A 19651-nucleotide genomic window follows, 5' to 3' on the forward strand; every position below is an offset into this window, starting at 1 on the left:
TAAAAAATCAGGAAGAGTACAAATAAATGAATTAATGATGTAACTAAAATTTTGGGAAAAGAAAGAAAACAAGAGCAGACCAAATCTTGAGGCAATAAAAGGCAAGAAATAATAAAACTCAGAGCAGAAATTAATGAAATAGGAACAAACAAAACAATAGAAAAAAATCAATGCATCTCAGAGCTGGTTCTTTGAGAAAATAAGGAAAAATGGCAGACACCTAGAAAAATTAACCAAAAGAAAGAAATTAACAAGGTAGTATTTCAAGAGACACCAAATAAATTCAGAATATTAAAAGAGAATATGTTAAAAATCTGTATTCCATTAAGCTGGAAAAAAAACTAAAAGAAATGGCTGAATTTCTAGATTCAGCCAAACTATTAAAATTAAATCAAGAATTAAACAGCCAAAACAGACCCAGACCATAACAAATGAAATTTTAAATATCAATGAATTTTAAAACCTTACAGAATAAAAAAGGTCCAAGGCCAGAAGGATTCACAGCACAGCAGAATTCTACCAGATATTCAAATAAGATTAATAACCAACCCTTCTTAGACTATTAATAAAACATAGGAACAGAAAGAGTTCTTCCAAACCCCCCAAACTCCTTTCACAAATCTAGTATCACCCTAAAAGCAAAACCAGGTGAAAACTACACTAAACCAAAGCTAAGACCAATATCCCTGATGAACATAGACCAAATAGTGCTCACTAGAAGAGGTACAAACAACACAAACATATGTCAAAAAGATTCTCCATGATGACCAAGCTAGCTTTATCCTTAAAACGCAGGGAAGGTGAAACATATGTAAGACAATAAATGTGATAAACTACATGAATGGACTTAAAATAATATCACATGCAGAACAAAACCTTTGACAAAGTCCAATGTGCTTCCATGAGTCACAGAAAACATAAAACTAGAAGTAACATACCTCAACACAATAAAAGCTACATATGAGAAAACCATAGACAACATCATCCTAAATGGAGAAAAGCAATCCCAGTGAAGTCAATTCAGGGATGTCCACTGCCTGATTCCTTTTCAGAATTGTTCTAGAAGTCCTAGCTGGAGCAATAAGGCAAGAGAAGAAAATTACAAGGATACAAATAGTAAAAGAAGAAGTAAAAATATTTCCATTTACAGATGAAATAGTACTACACATTAGAGATCCCGAAAATTATACCAGAAAACTTCTGGAAATGATAAATTCAGCAATGTGGCAGGGTACAGAATATACCTGCACAAATCAATAGCTTTCCTATACATTACCAAGAAGCACATGGAGAAGATCATGAAATAGCCTCAAAGAATTCAAGAAATATAAAACATCTTGGGAATAAACCTAACCAAGAAAGTGAAGGACCTCTACAATGAACTTTAAACCTCTAAAGTAAGAGATAAAGACACTAGGAATTGGAAATATATACCATGTTCACAGATTGGCAGAATCAACATCATGAAAATGACCATTCTACCTAAATCTATTTATAGATCCAATGCAATACTAATCAAAATCTCCACCTCATCCTTCAAAACACAAAAAAACTATCCTAAAATTCATATGGAATAAGAAAAGACCCCAGATACACAAAGCAATCCTGAGGGAAAAGAACAATGCTGAAGAGATTGCAATTCCAGATCTTAAGATATATTACAGAGCCATAGTAAGAAATATATGGTGCTGGCACAAAAACAGACATATAGACCAATGAAACAAAATTTAAGCCCAAACATAAATTCATAAATCATTAGTTACTTAATATTTGACAAAGATGATTCAAATACAAGCTGAAGAAAAGAAATCATTTTCAACAAATGGTGTTGGAAAAACTGGATGTCCACATGTAAAAGAATGAAGTTAGAACCATATCTGTCACATTGTACAAAATTAACCCCAAAAATATCAAATATCCAAAAATCAAACCAGAAATACTGCCACTGTGATTAAAAAAAAAAAAAACATAGACTGTACCCCATAAGATAAAGGTGAGGAAAGGACTTCCTAAATAGGACACCATTTGTAGTTGGAGTTTCTGTCAGCCTGGTCCCACAGCTACTTTGCCCCAAATTAATACATAGAGACTTATATTATTTATAAATTGTTCAGCTAATGGCTCAGGCTTCTTATCGACTAGCTCTTTCTTAATTATTAACCCATAACTATTAATCTATGTATTTCTACATGGCCTTATCTTACCAGAGAATGCTGGTATCCTATCTTTCCAGTAGCTACATGGCATCTCCCCCTTGAAGTTTCTGTCTCTCTCTTCTTTACCCAGAATTGTCCTCATCTGGTAGGTCTACCTATACTTCCTGCCTGATTACTGGCCAATCAGTGTTTTATTCATCAACCAATAAGTTACTAAATGTAAATCAAAGAATAACCAGGCTACAACCCACAGCCCCAGAGAAGCTACATAACATGGAGGACCCTAAGAGGGATGTATTGATTGCCCTAGGGAGGAGAATATATATGAGATCTCCTAGGTAAACTGGGAGGCTCTAGGTGGGAGAGGATGGGGGATGAGAACTTGAAGGAACAGGATGAGAACAGGAAGGAACTTCCTCAAGTTGAGGAAGGAGAGTGCAAATAAAAGAGATATTTTATAGAGGGAGCCATTGTAGAGTTGGTGCTAGGGAAATTCCAGGGAATCCACAAGGATGACCTCAGATAAGACTCCTAGCAATAATGGAGATGGGCCTAAACTGGCCTTCTCCTGGAATCAGATTGGTGACTACCATAATTGTCATCATAGAAGCTTCATCCAGTGACTGATGGAAGCAGGTGCAGAGATCCACAGCCAAGCACCAGGCCAAATTCCAGGAGTCCAGTCAAAGAATAAAAGGAGGGATTGTATGGGTAAGGGGGGATTAGGATCCTGACAGGAAAACCCACAGAGACAGCTAACCCAAGCTCATGGGAGTTAATGGACTCTGGACCAACAGCTGGGGAACTAGGCCCTCTGCATGTGGTTTGGTCTGTTTGTGAGGCCCTATTGAAGTCTTTTGGGTACTAGCTCCTCAGATCTCCAAGGTTCAGAGAGAAAGCTTACAGCAAGTGCAGGACTTAGAAAAAAATCTGAGGATGAAATGAATTAGTTTCTTTATTGTTCTGTGATCCTCCAAAGTTTCCAGTTTATATACACATACAGACACAATCAGCAATTCTCTGGCAATGGCAAGTTTACAGGACTTTGATTTTTCAGGATCATAAGAACAGACTAAGAATCAAACAAGCTGGGATGTGCCACCCCTATTCTTGAAGGTCCCAAATGTGATCCATATGAAGGACTCCTCTCATGATTAAATGTCCTGCCAAACAAAAGATGGTTGCAGGGAACTGGCTTGGAAGTTTGTCTCAGGGAATGAGAGAGATTAGATTTCAGGAGCCAAGGTTGTCTATGTGACTAAATTTCCCACCAGAGGTCCCACAAAGTGGAGGAAGTGATGCAATATACCAGTACCTGTGGGGGGGAAAATGTGTCCAATAATGGATATACTGCTGAATCTCACATCAAAACAGAGTGTGTGTGGCTTCACAAGAGATTTACTGCAAGTACAGCAGTTTTACAAAAGGTAGTGGGCCCAGTATCTTGTGACTGAGTTTATCTCCATCAGAATGCATTTGTTCTGTGTGTCAACCTTCTCCTTTATCAGCTAAAGTCTCACTGCATAATTCTTGCTGACCATAATAGAGCCACTGGCAGTGGGACCAGAATCTGTCCCTGGTGCGAAACCTGGCTTTGTGGAGCCCATTCCCGAAGCTGGGATGCCTCACTCAGGTTTGATGCAGTGGGGAGGGCCTTTGTTGATTCCCCATGGGAAGCCTTGCCTTTTCTAAGGAGTAGGTGGGGGGAAGTGGGGAGGGAAAGGAGGAAGAGAGGAAGGGGAACTGTATTTGGTTTGTAAAATGAATAGAAATTTTAAAATAATAAAAAGGAAATCAGCATGGAGATAGCCAGGTTGTGGTGGCACACACCTTTAAACCAAGCACTCAGGAGTCAGAGACAGGTGGATCTCTGTGAGTTCAAAGACAGCCTGATCTACAGAACAAATCCTAGGACAGGTTCCAAAGCTACAGAGAAACCCTGTCTCAAAAAACAAACAAACAAAACACCCAAAAACAAAAATCACCATGGAGATTTATCAAGAAGCTAAAAATAAATCTACTATATAACCCAGACATACCACTCCTTAACATATGACAAAAGACTCAAAATTCTGCTCTACAAATACTTGCTTAGCCATGTTCATTGCTACTCTACTCACAGTAGCTGGGAAATGGAAACAACCTAAATGCCCTTCAGCCAATAAACTGATAAAGAAAATGTAATACATGTACACTATGAAATACTATCATTTGTAAAGAAAAATGAGAACATTAATTTCACAGGATGAATGGATGGAACTAGAAAAAAAAATAGGTGAGATAGTTCAGACTCAGAAAGACAAATGTTGCATGTTCTCTCTCTTCAGAGGCTCCTAGCTCCAAATCTTCAACTCACTGCAGAAATCAGGGACATAAAAAGGAACAATTGATTGTTAGGGTAGGGTGCTTGGTAAACAATAGAGAAAGAACTATCAGGATACAGATGATCTGATGGGAAAAAAGAGGATGACACTTTAGGGCAAAGGGAAGAAGGTAAACACAGGAGAAGGAGGGAGGAGTATAAAATAACAGTAAAACTGTCTAAAAGTAATCATAAAGAATTATACTATTAACTATGTATCTGGAGGTTTGAAAGAAAATTACCTGCAAAGGGAGTGGCACCATTAGGAGGTATGGCTTTGTTGGAGTAGGTATGGAGAAAGTGTGTCACTGTGGGGGCAGGCTTTGAGATTCCATATATGATCAAGATGCCAACCAGTGTCTCAGACTACTTCCTATTGCCTGTAAGATGTAGGACTCTCAGCTACTTCACCAGGCTTGCACACTGCCATGACCCACCATAATGGTAATGGACTGAATCTCTGAACCATAACTAAGCCACCCCAATTAAATAGCTTTCCTTTATAAAAAAGTTGCTACGGTAATGGTGTCTCTTGTGGCTTTGTTAGAGTAGGTATGGCCTTGTTGGAAGAAGTGTGTCACTGTGGACGCTGACTTTGAGGCTTCATACACACTCAAACCACGCCCACTAACCAAGATCGCTTCCTGTTGCCTGCCTACCTAGATATAGGACTCTCAGTTCCAACACAACACTGACGCATCATCATGATAGGGAACTAAACCTCTGAAAATGTAAGCCACCCCAATGAAATGTTTTTCCTTTATGTTGCTGTGGTCACAATATCTCTTCACAGCAATAGAAACTCTAAGAAGGACAGTATCTTTTAAAGATGTGTACATAATTTCGTGTATAAATATACATATATGGTTTAAATAAAATTTTCTTATCTGGGCCGACAATGCTCCCTCCAAGAGCCAAAGCCCACCTAACAAAAAGCCCAATACCAACCATGAGAAACCCCTTTTTGAGTTGTTGGTCAGGATCATCTAAAAGACTCCCAAAATATACAGCCTATTATGATCACTCTTGCTTGCTCCTCAGAGGTGTAATGTAAGTCACTATCGTTGAAGACTATGAACTTCAGACACAGGGCCTAGAGACCTAGATGAAACTGACCTGAATGCCCCTTTCTGAGGACTAGTTTTCATGGTACCAGAAGACACCATGCAAGCTTCCAACTGGGGAGTCAATCAACAGTTCTATTCAACTATGATGCCTATGAAACACTGTAGCACAGATAGCAAAAACACAGAGACAGATATTGAAGTTCAAGCTGAAGATCAGAAAAGCAAAGCAGCCATATGGTAGCTCTTACCTCTACCAAGGCTGAAACAGAGATCCTGTCTTTCCTGTGGCTGGAAGCTAAATCTCTCATGAGACCCTTTGCTTCTTCTTTATATACCTCTCTAGTGCTGGGGTTAAAGGCACGAGCTCTGTTTCTTGTTTAAACTGATTCACACTCATGTAGCCCTGAGTGGCCATGAACTCACAGAGATCCATCTGCCTCTGTCTCCTGAGTCCTGGGATTAAAGTTGTGTGCCACCACTGCCAAGCTTCTATAAATGCCTAGTGTGGTTGGCTTTGCATTCTGATCCCCAGGCAAGCTTTCTTAAATCATAATCAATATATAACCACAAAACATCAACTACCATCATGACATGGTGACCCTCAGAGTGCAGTGGTAGGACACATACCTTGGCAGTAACCAACAGCTCTCTAATTGGATTTAAGATCCATTCAGCAAGAGGGACACTATGCCTGATACTAGAAACATAACTACTCAGTGCTAGCAAAATTAGGGTTAGTATAGAGAATCTTCAACCACACATTTACTAAAACAGCATAATCTCTAACAATAACATCTGTTTTTTTTTAACTAAAGATATATTTATTTATTATGTATGCAGTGTTCTGCAGATCTCATTATGAGTGGTTGTGAGCCACCATGTGGTTGCTGGGAATTGAACTCAGGACCTCTGGAAGAGAAGCCACTGCTCTTAACCACTGAGCCATCTCTCCAGCCCTAAACATTTGTTCTTATACCCACAAGTAAATGTAGTCTTAACTACTCATCAAGGAAACTTCTCTTTGTACTAGATGGAGACAGTTACAGAAAACCACAACCAATCAAAATGCAGAGTTGTGGAGCCCAATTCAGATACATCTACAAACTACTCCCACACCTAAGGTTCAGGGAACAGTGCAGAAAACAAGGTAGAAAGATTGTTAGAGCCACAGGGTCAGAGAGTTTGCTATGAGATCTTTGTCTCCCAGTAATATCAGAAGCTACACTCATAATATCTCACCAACATGACTCCCCAAATATGAGGTGAAGAACGATGACACTAATGGACAGATCTTTGTCTCCCAGTAATATCAGAAGCTACACTCATAATATCTCACCAACATGACTCCCCAAATATGAGGTGAAGAACGATGACATTAATGGACATGCCAAATTGGACAAAGAAAAGCCCACAAGGCTTTGAGTTATTCAAGTTTTTTAATATATTTTAAATTATTTTACATTTTGAGATTAAATACAAATATAATGCATCAACTCCTTCCCTTTCCTTCTTCTTTCCAAACCCTTCCTTCCTTGGTCTCTTGCAAGTTCATGACATTTTTTTATTAGTTGTTGTTGCATACATATGTGTGTGTGTATATATAATACATAAAAATATACTGCTCATTCTGTGTTATTTCTATGTATGTTTTCAGGGCTGGCCATTTAGTTTTGATAATCTATTGATCTGCTCTTCCCTAAAGAGGACTATTTCTCCAACTCTCATGTTTCCTTATTTGCCTGTCATTCTTTGTCTGGGGTTTTGAGGTTCTTTGTTTATTTTTGAAACAGGGTCTCTCTCTGCAGCCTTGTGCATCCTAGAACTCACCAAAACCTGCCTGCCTCTGCCTCCCAAGTTCTGGCATTAAAGATGTGCACCACCATACCTGACTTTAGATGATTCTCTTTAGACTTTTAGGAATAAGTCATCGAGTCTACTGTATAGTGGTCCTTACAGATGGTGCAGACTATGAGTCTACCCAGGATCTGCAGCCATTCTTTTCCCTCCAAATGGAGTCAAAGGCTGCTTGTAAGGGAGTATCCAAGGACAAGGCACAGCCTGAAAAACCACTTGTTGGTAGAATATTTAGTGAATTAGAATAGGGCATATATAGCCAGATCTCAGTTGCTAGGGTACATGGCCCACTGTCAAGCAGGCCTGCCCAGGCTTGTTCTTTGGTGGCTCAACTGAATTCCAAGAGGAAGAGCAGAAGTGAGAAAAAACTCCAAGTTGAACTAATTCTCTTTTTGCATTCTACTGCCAAAAACAAATCACAAGCCCTACCAAGTCCCAGGAGTTGGGAAGCACATGCCATCTCATCATGGGAGGAGATCCACTGGTACATTGCAAAGGGTCATGGATATAGGGGCCCTTTTATTTAAAAAAAAAATTCTTTAATACTTTCTGGTGTTTGGGGAGGGAGCCACCATTCCTGTTCTTATCTTCATACCTACTCTGTTCCCCACCTCCCAGCTACTCAAGAACTAACTCAAATCTATGAGTTTTTCTTTCCTGAGTCTATCAGTCTTCTGAGATAATCTGCTTAACTAGATTTCATATTGCTTGTGCTTGCTTTCTCTCTCTGCTTAGGATTGGGGTGTGTGTGTGTGTGTGTGTGTGTGGGTGGTAGCTTGCTGAAACAAGACAAATAAACAACATTAGGGAAACAACAGACCTCCAGCGCCTCTGGAAACTAGTTGTATTTTCCCCTAAATTAACAATGTAGTTTTCAGAGCCCAAAACACAAACTACTCTGATATTCTTGGCACACTGTTTGTTCTCAATAGCTTCGAGCTTACTTTTAAATCCTCTGTAATCCTTCTGGAAATCATTAAACAGTGAGTCATGGCCACTCTCCAATGGCATCCAATGATTTTACCATTCACACCAGAAAGTTCTGCTAAGCAACTTCAGCCACTGCTGAAATTGCTTCCTGGGAGGACACCAAGTCCTTCCTTCCTGTGTCTGCTTCAGTAGACTGCAGGTCAGTGAGTTCCTGGCACTCAGTTGCTACAGACTGGCTATCAAGATGTTATCCGAAGGAGGTGGGCACTCACTGCTGTTGCTGCTGCCCCTGTGTATGACTTGTAATTTGTTCTAGGATGTCCCTGGCCTCTCCTTTTACAAATCCCCTGCTTGCAGTGCTTCATAAGAGATCATCATCGGCTCAAAATGTAGCTTGTGTCAGGGAGTCAAGCGGCTTAAAGCTAGCTCTGTATGTATATCTGAGCAATAAACACTGAAAACACACACTAAATCTCTTGAAAAGATGTTTCAGATCTCATGAGTTCTCTTTTTTTCCCTTTGTCAGCTGTCACCATCTTCCTTTTGATCCTGGAAAACCACTTCACAGCCTGCACATCACCCTTCTACCTTGCAAGCACCACACCACCCTCTTGCTTACAGGTAAGAGTACTGGCTCCTGATTTCCAAACCCCAGGCTTTGCACATCCTGTGTCCCAGCCCAGTCCGTTCAGTTCACCTGACTTTAAACTTCTCCTGCCCTATCTGTCCATCTTCCAGGCCTTTCCTAGAGCACTCATTTTGTACCCAGCTTCAGTTTGGTGAGTTCCCTGAACCCTATCCTACCTATACCTTCCACAACCCCTAGACCCATCTCAGGTCATGCATACTGTGTATCAGCCCAGTTTGGATAATCCTGCCTATACCATCCCCATCCTAAGCTTGGCCCTTGTCACATACCCTGTGCCAGCCCAGTGTGGTCAGCCTGCCTGACTCTAGCCCACACATACCACATCAAACCTCTGGGCCTTGCCCAGGTCATACAGTAACCCAATCTACTCCAATGAGTTTCTTGAACTGTAGCCAACCTGTTCCTTTACAATGGACAGATTCACTACAATCCCAACCAAAATCCATGGAAATAGAAAAAAAAATCATATAATTCATGTAGAACCCGAAAGGGGCTAGTATAGTCAAAGCAATCCTGGTGGGGGGGGGTGATTCTGGAGGTGTTACCAGTCTATGTTTCAAGTTACATAACTGCTATAGCAATAAAAAGAAAAATGGTACCAGCACAAAAAAATAAACATGCATATCAAAAGACACAGTAGAATGATAGGGGATGTCCTTCTGTATCAGACATCTTGTAAGCCAGTCCAATAGAGTTAGTCTTACCAGAGAACTGAGAATAATTCCCAGCTTTGCCTTGTCACACAACCTGTGTGCCAGTTCAGTCTGCTGAACCCTGGAGACCCTACCTACTATATACACCAACAACAAATACACCAAGAAAGAGATTGTAGACATTCGTCCATTCACAATAGCCTAAGATAACAGTAACAAAATAACTAGGAATGGTTTTAAACAAGGAGGTGAAAGGCCTATGCAACAACTTTACATCTCTGAAGAAAGATTGAAAAGACACTTGAAAATGAAAAAACTTCCCATGCCCCTTGAATTACTAATGTGAAAATGTCTGTTTGACCAAAAACAATGGACAGATTCACTACAATCCCAACCAAAATCCATCGAAATAGAAAAAAAAATCATATAATTCATATAGAACCCAAAAGGGGCTAGTATAGTCAAAGCAATCCTGGGGGGGGAGGGGTGGTGATTCTGGAGGTGTTACCAGTCTATATTTCAAGTTACATAACAGTGTTATAGCAATTAAAAAAAATGGTACCAGCACAAAAAATAGACATGCATATCAAAAGACACAATAGAATGATAGGGGATGTCCTTCTGTATATATGTTTCTCTTATGAGTTGATAAGCAAAACACTGTCCAATAATGGCAGAAAGATAGGTGGGACTAGGAGACCAGGAGAATTCTGGGAAAGTTAGGCAGAGAGAGACCACCAATAAGATGCCATGTAGAGAAGGAAAGACCCTTCTCCGGTAAGATAATACCACATGGAAATACATAGGTTTATAGAAATGGGTTAATAATCAAGAAAGAGCTAGCCAATAAGAAGCCCTAACTATCGACCAACAGTTTTATAATTAATATAAGTTTTTGTGTGCTTATTTGAGGCTAAAAGGGCTGTGAGACCTGGTGAGACAAGAGAAAATACAAGCAACAAAGATGGGGGAAAAAAAAACAAAAACAAAAACATATACCAGAGAAACTGCATCTTTGACGATTGGGTCAGGAGAAACTGGAGGTTCACATCTAGAAGAATGGAATTCGACACATGTATTAGTTACTTTTCTATTGCTGAGTGTCTTAGGGTTTCTACTGCTGTGAAGAGACACCATAACCACAGCAACTCTTATAAAGGAAAAATTTAATTGGGGTTGGTTTACAGTTCAAAGGTTTAGTCCATTGTCATCATAGTGGGAAGCATGGCCAGATACAGGAAGACATGGTACTGGAGAAGGAACTAAGAGTTCTACATCTGGATCAGCAGGCAGCAGGAAGAAAGAGACAGTGGGCCTGACTTGAGCATCTGAAACCTCAAAGGCCATCCCCAGCAACATACTTCAGCCAACAAGGCCACATGTCCTAATAGTGCCACTTCCTATGGGCCTATGGGGACTATTTTCATTAAAATTACCATGGGCATCATGACTATGGCAACTTATAAAAGAAAAAAATTCATCTTGGCTTATTGTTGTAGAAGGTTGGAGTCCATGTTAGTGGGGGAAGCTTGGCACCAAGTGGCAAGAATATGAGAAACAACATCTTGATCCAAAAGCACAAAGCAGAGAGAGGACACACTCAGAATTTACCCTCCACATCTTGAGGCAAGGTCACACCACCTAAACCTCACCAAACAGCACTACCAACCAGGATCAGGTTAAGTACTCAAATGTCTGAGACAGTAGCAGACATTTCTCATTAAAATACAAAAACTGATACCTATCACCCTGCACAACAAACAAAACCCAAAAAAACTTGTAGATCAAAGACCTCAATATGAAACTTGAAATTCTAAAACTGCTAGCAAAATCTTAGGCAGTGCCCTACACAACATGAGTATAGGAAAAAACTTTCTGAATAGAGCTAACTTTTGCCTAGAAATTAAGGCACAATTGACAAGTGAAATCTCATAACGCTTCTGTATGTAAAAGGGAAAAAAAAATCAAGCAAACAGGAAATCCACAGACTGGAAGAGAACCGTTGTCAGGTATACATCCAATAGAGGATTATGAACCTCAATACATAAAGAACTGAAAAACCAAAAAGTCAATAAGACAAATGACCCCATTTAAAAATGGGTAATGGAGGCTGGAGAGCTGGCTCAGCAATTGCAAGCAATTGTTGCTCTTCCTATAGGTTTAGTTCCCAGCAGCCACATGGTGACTCACAACTATCTTTAACTTCAATTTCATGAGACCCTTCTTCTGACTTCCACAGACACCACTCACACGTGTGGTCCATATGCAAATACAGCAAAGCACTTGCAGTCGTGCACATGAAATAAAGTAAATAAATCTAAACAATCAGTGAGTTATAGATCTGAATAGAGAGCTCTCAAAAAGAAGAAATAAAAAGTGTTAAGAAACATCATTCAAGATGTTCATCATGATTAGCAATTAGGGAAATGCAAATTAAAACCCCTTTTGAGATTTCATCTCAGCCGAGTCAGAATGGCCAAGGTCAACAAAACAATGACTGGAGAGGATGAAAGGAAAGGAGAACCTTTATCACCACTATAAAAATCAGCATGGAGAATTCTCAAAACCCAAAGCTAAATCGACTGTATGACCCACCTATATCACTACTAGGCATATACCCAAAGGATTTGACATTCTAGTCCACAGATACTTATTTAGCCACATTCATTGTTCTCCATTCAAAATAGCTGGGAAATTGCAGCAATCTCAATGTGCTTTAACTGTTGAATAGATCATGAAAATGTAGTACATATATACAATGTAATTATATTCAACTTTTTAAAAAATTATGTAACAAAATTTGCAGATAAATAGATTTTCCTAGGAAATATGCTACTGAATGAAGTAACCCACACCCAGGAAGACAAAGGCCACAGGTTACCTCTTTATTTGTGGATCCAAGCTCTGAAACTTTGGATGTCAGTAAATAACCTGGAGTAACTGAAGAAACCAGGAAAGTTAAAAATGAATCATGTAGGAGGAGAGATCTAGAGAGAAGAACAAGGTAAGACACTATAAAGGAGGAAAATGACAGAGAGTTTTAACTGGAGAAAAGAGAGGCAAGGCAATACAGAGAGATGAAGAGTGGAGGCATAAGTAACACTAAGACTGTTTGTAAAAGCCATAGAGAATCATATTGTTTGTGTTTAAAATTACATACTGTGTGTGTGTGTGTGTGTGTGTGTGTGTGTGTGTATGTGTGTGTGTGTGTGTGTGTGTGTGAAATAAAGTTATAGTTCTTGGTGTGGTAATGCTCCCCAAAGAGCCATAGACTATCTAACAAAAATCCCAGTACCATACATGAGAAACCTCTTTTTGAATTATCATGGGAGTTCAAAATATCCTCCAAATAATATAGGCTATTGTTGATAATTGTGTTTGACTTAAATAATTTGAAGATTAAGACATACTTTGGACTCAGGACTTGGAAGAACCAAGCTGGATCTGATCAGGAAACGTCCTCGTGGAGAACTAGTTCTTGCCAAGGGAGAAAAGCAATCAATAATCCTACCTTGTAGTGATACATGTGAGTCACAACAATGTCTAGCATTTCTGAACCCGTTTGCTTGGCCTAGTCCTAGACTGGTGGTTTGAGAACCATCTTTCCCTGGTCTGATTAAACAGCTCATCCACCAGATTTACCTGAACTAGCACAGGTCTCTCCCATTTCCTTTACTGACACAATCTAAGGAAAGTCAGGTTATCACATCAGACACATAGCCAAAGGATTTCACATGACCAGGTCAAATTACAAAAACAAAAACAACATGAATGACCCTAACAGCATGTCTCTATCCTGTCAAAGCCAGTATAGAAATGTTCTCTAGTAAAAACTACCTAGAAGAACCTCAGGACACAAAATTTAAAAAGACAACCATAAACTTTAAGAAAGAACTCAAGGAATTTAAAGAAGACAACAACAAACACTCAATTGAACTCCAAGAGAGAACAATACACAATTGAGGGATGTCCAAGAAAATAAAAAACACATCTGAGAGATAATTCAAGATTTGAAAAGCAAAATCAATGAATCAATAGAAATATTGAAGAGAACACAGGCTTAAAAGAAGATGGAATTGAAAAGTTTAATGTCCCAATTAGAAAAGTCAAGGGACTTGAAGATAAAGTAGTAGATCTAGACCAAATAGGCAAAGAAGATAAAAACCAAGGACAGGAGCATACAGAAAATGTGGGGTTTCTCTCTGTAACCCAGGCTAACCTCACCCCCACACACACACACACCCTGTTACCACATTTTCCCAGGAGCTGAGTGATAGTGTATGCCATGTCCAACTGACTCAGAGTTTCATTCTCATAGACAAACTGACCTGACCTAATCCTAACTGGTATAATATGTTTCAAACACAAAAGGATAATGGGAAATACCTTGATAATGAAAGAAAGAAAGACTAACAGTGAAGTGATCCCACCTGGAAATCTCTGCGGCAAAGTTTTTTACAAAGTAATCATATTATGAAGTAAATTATATGATCCTCACTTTCCAATTGATATACCCAGACAAGAAAGTCACTTCTAGCATGAACAGTGTAACAGAAAGGAAACCTAAAGTCAACAACCACTGTATGTGTCATCCCTATAGTCACACACAATAAGACCACAACCTCCCTGCCTATGATTAGGCACAGGTAAGACAATTTAACAGCTGGCTCTTGTTGGCTGAACAAGCGACAAGGGCTTGCATGGGCTATCACAGGAGCACATCAGAGGACCCAGGAGTCTTCCTAAGTCTTCTCAGACCCTGAGAGACTCAAGTGACCTCTAGTTCAAGTTTTCTGAATCACAATTCAACAAAATGAATCCGAGAAGTAGATTTGGTTCAGCTACTTGGGTTTCAATTCCTTTCCAGTGGAGTTTTGTATACATCTATCTGATGCCGAGCTAGCTGGGGATCATATATGAAAGTTGTTATAGGCCGAGCACTCCACTTCAAAACCCTCAAGTCTAAAGTGCAGCATGATGCCAAGAGTTGAGAATTCTACCTTGTAAAACTTTCCTTTTATGTACACAATTATTTAAATACCTTATAAGACCGCCTTCATACTCTGTGTGTATGATGGACATGCTAATGAGCTTGACAGTGACAATCACATTATTGCTTTAAGTATTACAATATTTGTTTGTAAGTTATATGTCAAGAAATCTAGAAAAATGTCACAAGTATATTTTAAATAAGTCTTCCTTATAGCAATCCCTCTTCAAAAGCTTCAACAGTTGCTCTCTTTGTTCTGATCCTCCAGTGATGAAATGGTGCTTAAGCTGACAAAACCAAGTGCTCACTAATGAGCACATGATCTTCCCACATTGCAGGAGTGATGGGGACACTTGCTTCCCTGCCCTGGCCTGCTGTCTCCATAGCATACCCAAACTGACCACAAACACAGTGTAATTATGATAATGAAATCTGTGAGGTCACCAGACACTAACTGCTCCAATAAACAATTGGGATTTTCGATGGGATTTTCTGTGCTCCTCTGTAGCCTGTTTCCCAAAACATCCATGATCTGAGAACAAAAGAAACAGCTCAGGCTTCCTACAGTTCAGGAATCACAGAAAGTAGATAAGCCACTCCCCCACACCTCCACCTCTGCCCACCTGCCTTTACTGTTGGGAGAAATTGTTGTTGCAGGAAGAATCAGGCCTTTGCTTTGCCTCCACTCTCCACAAGACTCTGCTTTGCAATTGCCAAGTTCCAAGAATTGTTTGCATGTAATTGAATTATGCTATATATTGCCATTTTCCTTAATCTTATATGGAAGAGGTAGGCCTTTTGAACCCCAAAGTCAAGTGAATATAGCAAGGGGCCTCACTGTGTGCCTGACCTCTAATTTGTCTGCATTGGTTTCTACTCTCTCAAGAAGAGGCCAGAGCTGTGTTTACACTGGCAGGTGACTGTGCTGCAGCTGCAAAGGGCTTTGGTGCACAATGCACAAATAAAACAAGAAATAAACCCAACCCAGCATCAGGGCTTCTGCTGCCTCCCTTTCCTCTGCTAGAATTATGTAAGAAGTAATTGCATCATGAGTCTTGAACCCACTCCTGAGTACAAATTCATCTCACCGAGTTCTAATTAGTTAAGTGTTGAAGGACGTGGTCATTAGATCAGACTAATAAGTCTTTTGAAATCATGCATAGTTATTGTTAAGTCATGCTAGTCACACACAGTTAAATCACATGCCATTCACTCTCTGAAAAGACTCAGGAACTCCAAGTGGGTGGGATTTGGCTCTGAAGCAGTCACTGAAAAGCTGACCCCTATAATCCTAGTGCTTAGTTAAAATTCAGGAAGGAGAAGCATGCTGGTTATTCACAGCAGCATGGCAGCTTGAAAACTGCAGGTATAAACACATAGCATGTGATTTTCACACCTTTAACTGAAATAATTTACATTTTTACAATGTTGTGACCACTAGGTACAAATAAAATACCTCATCTCATGTTTTCTCAGGTCCCAAGAGTATATGGCAAAAATTCTGCTTTCATTTGAAACCATACCTCAGAGTGCATGTTGCATGACTTCTGCCCTTCTCTAGATGACAGCCATGATTGAGGTACTGCAGAGAACACAAAGGCAAGTCCAGGGTATTTTCTTCTAGGAGTTTACATCCTGGTAAGAAATGGAAATGACACAAGACATTGCTAGATATGAGTTATCATTTCTCTACAAGGTTGTCCCTCTAGGACTGTAACTCTGATGAACAGACTTCAGGAGGTGACAAAAAAGAGGAGGGTGCAAAGGATGAAGGGACTTTCCACTGGGAGAGAACGAGGGTGGCCTTCCACCTAGACACAATAACAGCACAATCAGAATGGAGTCACCAAACTTTTAGCAATACAGAGACTAGGGTCTGACAAGATGGCTCAGAGGTTAAGGAAACTGGCTGCTCTTACAGAGGACCCAGGTTCAATTCCCAGCATGTACATGGTGGCTGACAATCCACAACCATCTGTAACTCAGTTTCACAGGATCCGATGCCATCTCTGGCCTCTTTGGACATGAGGTGTATATATGGTGTATGTTTTTACATGCAAGCAAACACTCATATCTATAAAATATTTTTAATAGATTACACATTTAGATAAGTCACTGAGTCACACTTGCATTTCCTCCTTCAAAAGGAATTCTAACACTCTCCTTCTGGGCATTCCAATCACTGCCAGTGACTGCAGTCACTATGACTTCATAGCCAAGGCCACAGTAATAGACAGTCACTGGCCACGTGGCCACTGACTCATGGTTTGCAATCTATGCTGCATGGTGAAATCTTACTAATCCTCTTAGAAACTGCATTTCTTTGGGTAAGGAAAACTTTATGAAGTTGACTGTCTTAATTTTAAGAAAACAAGTTTCTTGAGTATATGGTGTGTGTAACCTAGAAGAATATTCAAAGTTGTTGTACAGTGTAGAACCAGGCTTCTTAAATTTTCCCCACATAGGACTGAGAAAACGTATGCGATTCTGGCATCTTCGTGAGGGTGACTAATGCTGCAATGAAACACTGTGATCAAAAGCAAGCCTGCGCTTCCTCATCTCTGTTCATCATAGAAAGGTCTCAAATAGTGCAAGAATCTGGAGGCAGGGGCTGATGCAGACAGAGGCTATGGAGGGGTGCTGCTTACTAACTTTCTCCCCATGGCGTGCTCAGCCTTTCTTATAGAACCCAGGACCACCTGCCCAGGGATGGCACCTCCCACAATGGGCTGAGCACTCCACCATTGATCACTAATTCAGAAAATGTCAAACATTTTCTCAATTGAGGCTCCGTCGTCCTCTCAGATGACTTTAGCTTGTGTCAAGTTGACATTAAACAAGTCATCACATTTGGATGTATAAGAATGCATAATAGGCATACAAATCAAACATATGCTGATGATAAGTCACAAGTCACAAGTAATTATTACTTAATATACACATAGTTTTATCATTTCTTAAAGACTAAAGTAATTGCATACTATTAAGATGAATGTTTGCTTATTTTTTTATATTTTTTTATTTTGCATATCATCCCAGTTCCCTCTCTCTACCGTCCTCCCATGCCTTTCCAATTTGTATCTTCTTGATCTCCTTTTGTTGTCATATTGCTCTAGCTAGAACTTCAAATACAATATTGAAGAAATATGGAGAGAGTGGACAGCATTGTCTTGTTCCTGATTTTAGAAGAACAGCGTTGAGTTTCTCTCCATTTACTTTGATGTTGGCTGTTGATTTGCTGTATATTGCTTTTATTATGTTTAGGTATGTTTCTGCTCTCCAAGACCTTTATCATGAAGGGTTGTTGGATTTTGTCATAGGCTTTTTCAGCATCTAGTTAGATAATCATATGGTTTTTTTCTTTTTCAGATTGTTTATATGGTGGATTATACTGATAGATTTTTGTATGTTCAACCATCCTTGCATCCCTGGGATGAAGCCTACTTGGTCATGGTGGATGATTTCTCTGATGTATTCTTGGATTCCATTTGCCAGTATTTTATTGAGTATTTTTGCATCAATGTTTATGAGGGATATTGGTCTGTAGTTCTCTTTCTTAGTTATGTCTTTGTGTGGCTTGGGTACCAAGATAATTGTACCCTTGTTAAAAAAAAAAAAAAAAAAAAAAAAAAAAAAAAAAAAGAGTATGGCAATGACCCTTTGGCTTCTATTGTGTGGAACAATTTGAGGAGTTTTGGTATTAGATCTTCTTTGAATTTCTGGTAGAATTCTGCACTGAAACCATACGGCCCTGGGCTCTTTTAGCTTGGGAGACTTTTGATGACTGCTTCAATTTCATTAGGGTTTATAAGTCTATTTAAATTACTTATCTGTTCTTGATTTAATTTTGGTGATATCTATCCAGAAAAATTGTTATTTCTGTTGAATTTTCTAATTTTGTGGAGTATGGGTTTTGAAAGTATGACCTGAAGATTCTTTGAATTTCCCCAGTGTCTGTTGTTATGTCTCCCTTTTCATTTCTGATTTTGTTAATTTGCATGTTCTCTGTCTTTTGGTTAGTTTGGATAAAGGTTTGTCTATCTTGTTGATTTTCTGGAACAACCAACTCTTTGTTACATTGATTCTTTGTATTGTTTTCTTTGTTTCTCCTTTATTGATTTCTGCCCTCAATTTGATTATTTCCTGGCATCTGCTCCTCAGGGTGTTTGTTTCTTTTTGTTCTAGAGCTTTCAGTTGTGCTGTCAAATTCTCTAATATGACTATCCTCTAGCTTCTTTCATGTGGGTACTTAGGACTATGAACTTTCCTCTTAGTATTGCTTTCAAAGTGTCCCATAAGTTTGGGTATGTTGTGCCTTCCTTCTCATTGAATTCTGGGAAGTTCTTAATTTCTTTATTTCTCCCTTGACCCAGGAATGGCGCAATTGTGCATTGTTCTGTTTCCATAAGTTTGTAGAGTTTCTGCAATGTGTGTTGTTGTTGAATTCTAACTTTAAAGCATGGTGGTCTGATAAGATACAGGGGTTTATTGTGGTTTAATAAGCATCAAGAGAAACAAATAGGCTGAATAGTTGTTAATTCAGGGAGAAATAAAACTTACAACAATGAACACCAGCAGGTTCCTGGTCCCAAGGATGCCTCTGGATACTCTCCTGTTCCCGTGCTGCAAGCAAGAGAGCTCCTGGGGAACCCTCCTCAGACTTAGTTCCCCCAGGTAAGGTCTGCCCCTGTATCCACCCCCAATGGGCGTAGTCAGTGGCACAGGTGCCGACAAAGTGAATATCTCACTACAATTCTCCTTTTAGTCTAAAGGAAAGATTTAGGCTTGATACAAAACTAAATACAAAACAGTGAGTAACAAGTGTGCTCTAAGAAAAGGAAAATCGAGAACATACAAACTTAAGACCTACATATCTAGTTCTAAGGTAAAGGCATAACAGAGTTTACAATAAAGTTGTCCTAAGCTGGAAAGCTCAAGTCTAGTACCTAATATATCTAACTAGGAAGAGAGAATAATAGTTGTGATAGTT

Source organism: Phodopus roborovskii, unplaced genomic scaffold, assembly GCF_943737965.1.
Source record: "Phodopus roborovskii unplaced genomic scaffold, PHOROB, whole genome shotgun sequence".
Lineage (NCBI taxonomy): Eukaryota > Metazoa > Chordata > Mammalia > Rodentia > Cricetidae > Phodopus > Phodopus roborovskii.